The sequence below is a fragment of the Peromyscus californicus genome, unplaced genomic scaffold (genome assembly GCF_007827085.1).
Source record: "Peromyscus californicus insignis strain IS unplaced genomic scaffold, ASM782708v3 Scaffold_4__1_contigs__length_199733344, whole genome shotgun sequence".
NCBI lineage: Eukaryota > Metazoa > Chordata > Mammalia > Rodentia > Cricetidae > Peromyscus > Peromyscus californicus.
The window spans coordinates 143,328,710-143,337,249 of NW_026294562.1; positions in this window are offsets into that span (position 1 = coordinate 143,328,710).

The following is an 8,540-nucleotide window of genomic DNA, read 5'->3' on the forward strand; positions in this document are numbered from 1 at the left end:
TTGTCTTCACATAGAAATCAGTTAATCTATGACAGGTAGAACTGGATTGAGTGACAAACTATACAACCTTGGTAATAAAAGCTATAGAAATAACTTAACTAATGTTTTCTTATTTTATTAGCATATATGTATGTGTGTGCACATGTACACGGTATATATGTGGGTGTGCATGGCACAGAATGAAGGTAGAGGTCAGGAGACAATTTGGTGCAGCTGGCTCTCCTTCTCCTTCTTCATTTGGATTCCAGAGATCAAACTCAGGGCAGTATGCTTACATAGAAAATGCCTTATGCACGGTGCTGTTTCGCCAGCCCCCAAACTAGAAGTATTTAAGGGTGAGAACTCTAATTCTTAACTTGGGCTTTTATGGATGGGGAGGAGGTGAGGTGGTAAAAGGATGAAGACTCACATTAGCAAAGTCCAGTAGGCACCAGCACTGCACATTCAGGGGCTGGGGCCAAGAGTCTTCCTTCAAGACTTGCCATGAGTCAAGTTAGTGTGACAGTGAGGTACTGAGGTTAGGACTCAGCTGTCTGCTACTGACACCAAGTGGGACGTGGAGAGGGTAGACCCAGACTAGGAGGATACCAAGGCAGTTGTAGGATTCAAGGCAGACACATGTTAGCAACACTGGCCAGAAGACACGCTGCACGTTCCAGTAAGTGGCAAGGAGGAGCTCTGATTGTGGTGTTTCATTGTCTTTAGAAGAATATACCACAAACCGAGGTAAATAAATATAACAATATATGCTGCAACAACACGCTCATACACGGAGCTATCTACCCATAAAAGTACATATAGCCTGCGGACTCAGAGGAGATGAGTCTGCCCAGAGGAGATTTAAGCCAACCTTGGTATCTGCTAGGGACTGAGGTTCTTAAGGAGAATTGAAGAGGCCACTGAGAGACTGTTGGCAACATTCGAGACAACAGTCCACATGCATTCAGCAGTGGAGGTGTTGCCAAACGTAGAAGACCCATCTTCAAAGGACATTTCACAAACTTCTTGGTTAATAAATCCCTTCGTTTTCTTGCTATTAACAATAAGCACCAAGAGCATTTCTCTCTAAAAATGCTCTGCCTTTATCCTTCCATCCAAGCCATCTCATCTCATTTTATGCACCAGAGGCAGGATAGAGAGACCTGGAAAATTATGAGGATATAGGAAAAGAAATAATCCCTCACTCAGGAGTCTGGTTGAAGGTTCTCACCAGCTGAGAAATAGGAATTCCAGAACTACTAATAATATTTGCTTAAGGACTTTTCCATCTAAAGTTTAGAATATCAGTAGAAACCCCTTGTATAATTCTTGTGGCTTATCATTTTGCCTTATCAGATTCTAATCCAAGTCATGCCCAAAGCCACCCTAGAGTATCCCATGTCAAAAGAGAAAGAAGGAGAAGGAAGAGTTTTTGAGTCAAGTTTTCAATCTAACTTGAAAGTTGACAAAATGGTATGCACGGCTAACGCTAAGACATCTAACTAAGATGTTCCATTGAGAAGCCCATACTCATACTCAGGTGCATCTATCTTTCTCCAAACAGCTCTTTGTCTTTAATCCTTATGCTTAAAAGTCTATGTTTAAAATGTCGTTTAATGAACTGTGGTTCTTTTGAGAAGGACACACATGCATTTTTGCCCTGAGCACCTTTCCTCCTGTTTTTAATAAAATCCTGATTCTAATTCATATTGGGTTGTCCTGACTTTTCCCCCTGATTCAAAGTCATGAATACTGGGTTTGCCTAAGGTCCCTAAAAGATCAAGAAAGCTCAGAAGACTGGGACTGGTTGGGTGGAACTGTGCCTTTGTCCCCTCAGAACCAACACACTGCTTCTCTTCTGGGGTCCTTTAAACACGGTACACACTGTTATAACCCCTCCCACTGTTGCTTCCTAATGTGACTGGGCTGTGAGTTGGGGAATGTGTTGTTATCATCTCTGCACACTGAGGGTCTGTCTCATAAGAAAGATCAGAGAAGCTAAATTTAATGAAGAGAAAGAGGTAAGAACTTGAAGAAATTTATCACTTTTATGAGGAGAAATTAGAGCTGAAAATAAGCATGTTTATATCATGAAAAGGAAAATAACAAAGAGAGAGACTAGAATATAAGAGAGAGAAAGAACTGAAGTATCAGAGAGAGCATATAGGAAGGTCCAGGTAAAGAGATTTTTTTTTTTGCAAAGGACATGTCTACAAGGGGCAGTACGGAAGTGAAAAGTAAATCCAATTTTACTTAGTGGATTAAATAACTACATTTAGCTTGGCTCTCTCCCGAACCACAGGCCATTATATTAAAGTAATGAATCAGAGTGATGAAAAACATCTGATGTTCGGAGGAAGAGAGTGAAGCCACATCAAGAACAAAGAGAGATGCCACGAAAAAGTACAACCAGCCCAGAATCCACCACAACAAGCCCTAGGAAGCAGGGGTACGAGGGAGGGTGCAGTGACCACTGGAGGACCTTTCCCACAAATCTGCAGGAGAAATGGATCCAGGAGACCTGAACACCGGCTGTGGGAAGCAGAAGTGAGCTGGTGTGACACTAGGTGTGTGCCAACTGAGGATGGAAGGATCCCCCAGTCCTTGCTGCAGGTGTGTTCAGGACCATGTGTCCAGGTAGAGATACCCTCTTCAGCTACAGACTGGGTACTCTGTTATTGTAAGACCCAAATAGCCCATGTAAAGCCCCAAATATGCTCTGACTTGTGAACTCCACCAAAAGAGTTGAGCCCTAGATTTCATAGCCACTCTTAGAGGACCTTATTACCTTCAACTAGATTTCAATATTTTATTATTTTTCAGCATTTTATTTTTATTTGCATGTGTGAAAATAACCTACAGGACATTTGAATAACTGTGGAGTTTCCTCAAGGAGCTAAATAAGTACAGATCTACCACATGACTCGGCTATACCACTCTTGGACTCTATATGTCTTTATCTGTAGATAGCTGCTCATCCATGTTCATCACTGCTCTCTTTCCAATAGCCAGGAAATGAAAACAGCCTAGGTGTCCATCAACTTATGAATAAATAATGAAAATGTAGTATGTTTCCACAATAAAATATTATTCAGCTATTAAAACATCCCATGTTTTCTCTTACTTGTGGTTGTTAGCTTTTGGTCAGAGTGTGTATATTCAGGTATAAAACATGTGTGGTGGTATTGTGTTCCCCAAAATATTGTACACCCTAATAAACTTATCTGGGGTCAGAGACAGAACAGCCACTAGATACAAAGGCTAGAAAATGGTGGCACTCACACCTTTAATCCTAGCATTCCAGAGGTAGAAATCTCTCTGGATCTCTGTGAGTTCAAGGCCACATTGGAAATGGCCAGGCATGGTGACACACGCCTTTAATCCCAGAAAGCAAGCCTTTAATCCCAGGGAGTAGTGGTAGAAAGCAGAAAAGTATATAAGGCGTGAGGACCAGAAACTAGAAGCATTTGGCTGGTTAAGCTTTCAGGCTTCTAGCAGCACAGTTCAGCTGAGAGCCATTCAGATATGAGGACACAGAGGCTTCCAGTCTGAGGAAACAAGATCAGCTGAGAAGTTGGCCAGGTGAGGTTAGGTGTGGCTTGTCTGTCTCTCTGACTATCCAGCATTCACCCCAATACCTGCCTCGGGTTTGATTTTATTAATAAGGACTTTTTAGATTCATGCTACAAACATGTGCACTTTTCACAGGTTCCCAGCAAAGGGTAAACTATTTGTTCCTTTTTCCACAGCTCCCTGCCAACTGCCTTGCTGACCTTTTGCTCTTAAACACAGGCTCCATGAGTGAACACCATATGTGCATATAATGATGCACCTTGTTCACCCGAGTGAAGGGGGAGTGGTTTTGCTTTCCTTGAGTCAAAAAAACATGTTGATCTTGTCATTTATATCTGTCCTAAAAACTATTTCAGCACCTTTGAGGACGTGCCCTCACCCTGCACAGCCTGACCTGTGCCTTAACCCTGCTCCCCGCAAGCCTACCCCATCTCTGCCTAGTTTGTGACATCTTACTTTCCTTTTGAATAGACCAACCTAACAGTAACAACCACTCTGCTTTCCAGATGTGTGGCCAGATGAGTGCAGGTACTCTACACAGCAGCTCAGCTGTCAGCAAGCAGAGTGCACCTGGTCCTGCAAAGGCCAGTAGGCCAGGGGAAAGGGGAGCTGGAGAACGAACTTACTGGTGCTGTGTACCTCTGCAGGGTTGGGCAGGAGCCAACCACCTTACTCCACTGTGACAGGATGTGTCCTCAAGCTATAGGGATGGGATAGGCTCAGTGTGGGGATCGAGGCGTCCTCATAATGCAGTGAACTGATATGGCCCCCTGATAGTGATGAGACAGCATCAGCTATGGAACATGGTTAAGTGTGATGTCTCATGCGGGGATGAGGGAGGCAGGCCACATAAAATTATAAATGTGTGGTGAGATTTTCTTGAACTTCCTTTTTTTTGGTTTTTTTTTTTCTTTTTTTCAGCTTTGTGGAAAAATGTTCACGCAACCCTTTTGCTTTTTTGGTGAGATAGGGAGAACATATTTATGATGGCTAGTTTCAGTTGTCAACTTGACACAATGTAGAGTCACCTAGGAAGAAAGTCTACATAAGGAACTATCTAAATCAAGTTGACCTGTGGACATGTCTGTGGCGGGAAGGGGGCGTTATATTTATTTCATTAATCATGGTGTAAAGCCCTACCCACTATGCGCAGCACTAGTCTAGAAAAGGGATCCTTACCTGTACCGGAGTAGACAAACTAGGTAGAGTGCAAGCATGCACGGATGAATCCCCGTTCTCTGCGCTGGACTGGAAATGTAATGTGACAAGCTAACTTTAAGTTTCTGCAGCTTTGACTTCCTCATGATGATGGATTTTAAGCTGAAGGTGTGAGGCAAGTAAATCATTTCTCCTTTAAGTTGCTGTTGTCAGGGTGTTTGATCATAGCAACAGGAAGGAAAACTAAGACGAAAGATCCTCTGCTGTTTCACAGAGTGCCTTAGGCTGACGTTCTGTCAATTTCCTTTTTATACACCGAGATCCCACGCATGCCTCTGACAGAGCTCCTAAGAGCAACAGAGAGCAGACTCTGCTCAGTGTATCATCTTCCACTCTGGCAGTAGCTTGACTCTGGGTAAAGTGTGCCCCGATGCCTCAAGCTCTGAAAATGCACTCCTCTGTCACCTCCACACAAGGGCCTTTTCCCTGTAGATCCCAAAGTGACACAATATTCTCTGTACTGCCTGCTTGAGAGCTGTTCTTTGTGTTAACAGAGATATTTCTGTGTATATGTCAGGATATCTCATTCCATCAGCAAATCTTTGGCTATCCTACATCAGATTCAAGGCCCAGAAATGATCCTTGAACAAACAGGAAACTGACCGGCAGCTCATCTTCAGCAACCCTGTTGCAAAAAAAAAAAAAAAAAAAAAACTAGTTTCAGAAGCGGAATCTTTTTGTTTTCTGTGGTGCTAGGGGTCAAACCCAGACACTTTCTCTGTGGGCATTCTGTCACTGTATCCCTAGCCCAAATGGGATCTTAATTAAGATGTGGCCCATTCATGTGACAAAGGATTTCTGGCTTCCCCAAATTGTTGAACTTGAGCTGGCCTTGGCTAGATGCTAAGCCCTATACCCTTCAGTCACTTCACAGAAGCTCACGTCCCTGGCCCCACACCACACAGAAGGGACACACGGAAGAATCTAACCGTGGAGTTGAGACTCTTATGAAAATAGAGGGCCATGTAGCCCTGGCTTGAAGGAAAATACTTCCACTAACTTGTCAACTTCTCACTAGACAGTGACTTTCCCAGAAACCTAGAGACATTTCTTTTTTGTGTGTGAGAGAGAGAAAACAAGAGAATGCATGTGGTTTGAACAGACACCCTGACCTTGGTGTCATCCTCTACTTGGCTCCTTGACTAGTTTGGTATTTAAAGGTCCTTGAAATAACCTGAAACAGTATGGGTGAGTCTGGCTTGCATTCATTTATTCACATATTCACTTCAAGGTGGTGGTTATTAGTTTTCTGGGTGAGCTAGGTACTGCTTTTGGCACTGGCAGTGCCGAAGTGAACAGTACACAGATCCCTTCCTTTCTGTCACGTGATAGAAACAAGCACCAATGAGCCTGTTTGAAGATTAATTATAGAGTTTATTGAAGGATGGCCTCTCTAAAGTTGATCAGTGGCAGGTGGAATGATGGATGAGTTGTAGGGGGTGCCATGAACTCCAGAAGGAGGGGCCCAAAGACTAGAAGGCCTAGCTAGCCTCCACATAGAAGCAGCTTCCTAATGCAAGCAGGCCTGCTATCTGTGGAGGGTCAAGGAGAACTGGCATGCTCATGGAGTGCAGTCCTAGGACAGGCAATGAAGGAGTTAGCCACTGGGAAAAGCAGTAGAATCTATTCACACTTTGAGGCTGAGTCAATAGTATTTCGGCCAGGTTTGGATGAGATCAGAGCCAGAAGCAGTAGAGGAGGAAAGTGGCTGAGTGTGATTCAGACGTGTGACCTGTTTGCTTAGGATGTAATGGGAATGTGATTTCACACTAGCCATAGGCCACACATGTGGCCACATCCAGATGTCCTACTCACTTTACATTCAATAGGGGGCTTGGATGCTTCCTGGGGGCTAATTTCCTACCATGTTCAGTCATCCACGTTCCCTGTATGAGGCTCAGATGATTATTATATTACTTGAAGTTATTCTACTCATTGCGAGTTTAAAGAAACAAAAAGAAAGTCTGGCCGGTAACTGCTGGAAAGGTAAGACATCTCCTAGCTCAGCCTTCTCCATCCCAGAGGGACTGAAGTTTCAGGTCTTGTCCTGGGGTGTAGATTTCTTGTCTTCCAAATTAAGGGAGGATGTTATATGAAGCATTATGGAAACTTCTTTAAATTTTAGTAGGAATTTTAGAAGAAATGAGAAAATGAATCTGTAAGAAATATTTTGTACATGGAAATGAGCTTAAAACAGATTTTAACAGACAGCGAGACTTATAGAGTCATCAGGCTGTATTCCTTTTTCCCACTTACTCTGCTAAAATACCCAAAATATTCCTTCTAGAATTAACACTAGGAACACATCCCTCCTTCCCAAGAAGCTTGCCCATGGCTCTGAAGTTTGCAATTCACAAAATTAATTTCTCGCTGTGATTTGCAAATGCTCTGTTTTATTTCTCTGGGTATGTTTACCCACAAATGAGGAGCACAGCCACAGCCAGGAATATGTAGAGTGTGATTCTTGTTACCTTATTTGTCCATTCACCAATTACCACACATTCATGTGCAGGGAAATGTTCAGCAGTAATACAGCAGTGAGCAGGATGGCCTAATCCCAGTCTCCATGGGTTTACAACCTAGTAGAGATAATTTTAGCTTTATAGAATGTGTTTGGTAGCACAAATGAAACAGATCCAGAGATGACAGGGAAAGCTTTTTCTGTGACTGCCAACTAGGATGAGAAGACTGGACTGGTCACATTGGTCAGAGGTCCAGTGGGCCTCAGCAGCCTAGAATACTAACAAGCCCCTGCTGAGGCTTACCTGGTAGATAAATAGGGTTTTAAGCCCATGAAATATCTTCTATACATAAAATTGTATGCCCTGTAAGCTGAGAACTGCCATTTACACATAACTGGAGAGTGATGATTTTCTGACCAACATAGAGAAGCAATATCCATCATTGGATAGACACTTTCCTCCTCACTAATCTCTAACATATATTTAGTGTTTCTTTCATTATAGATGTGGATATTAAGCTACTGCAGTATTAACAATACTGATAGATTCAGAGAATGCCTAGTTCAATTTGAATCATATAAAAATGAATAGTGTTTTGCTATAAGCATGTCCCATAATATTTGGAATAAATTTATACCAAAATTATTCATTGTTCCTTTGAAATTTAAATGTAACTGGTCATCCAACATTTTGTCTGGGAACTCCAAATTCTGGGTACTCTGTCCCACTGGCAGTCAATCATGTCCAATCATATTATGGTGGTTGTAATTATTATGACATATTATCTGTACAAAATTGCAACAGTTAATAAATCAAGAGCTAGATTATTTAGCTTTTTAATGAGACACATTTATTGCTGTATAGCAATTTTATTTGTCTTTAAGAAGCTGTTTTACTATTACAGCATTCTTGGTTTCCAGTGTCATATGATGTATTTTATTTCATATGCTCAGAAACATGAATCTAAGGAACAGCAAGACAATTCAGCGAGTAAAAGCACCAGTTGTGCAAATCTGGAGACCTGACTTCAATCCCCAGAGCCCATGTAAAGGTAGAAGATGAGAAGAGACCACACACAGTTGCTCTTAGACCTCCATGTGCATGCAGGGAACGTGTGCTTCACTCCCGACACAGCATACAAATACAACAACTGATGATAATGATAACAGTAATAATAACTTTAAAAAGAAGGTGAGTCTAGGAAGGAATGATCATCAAAGAAGGAACTCCAGCAGTGGCATCCAACCTGCAAGCACTGATTGCTTCTCCCAAGTGACCCTGCAGTTGGCTCTGGTGTGTACCTTGAAC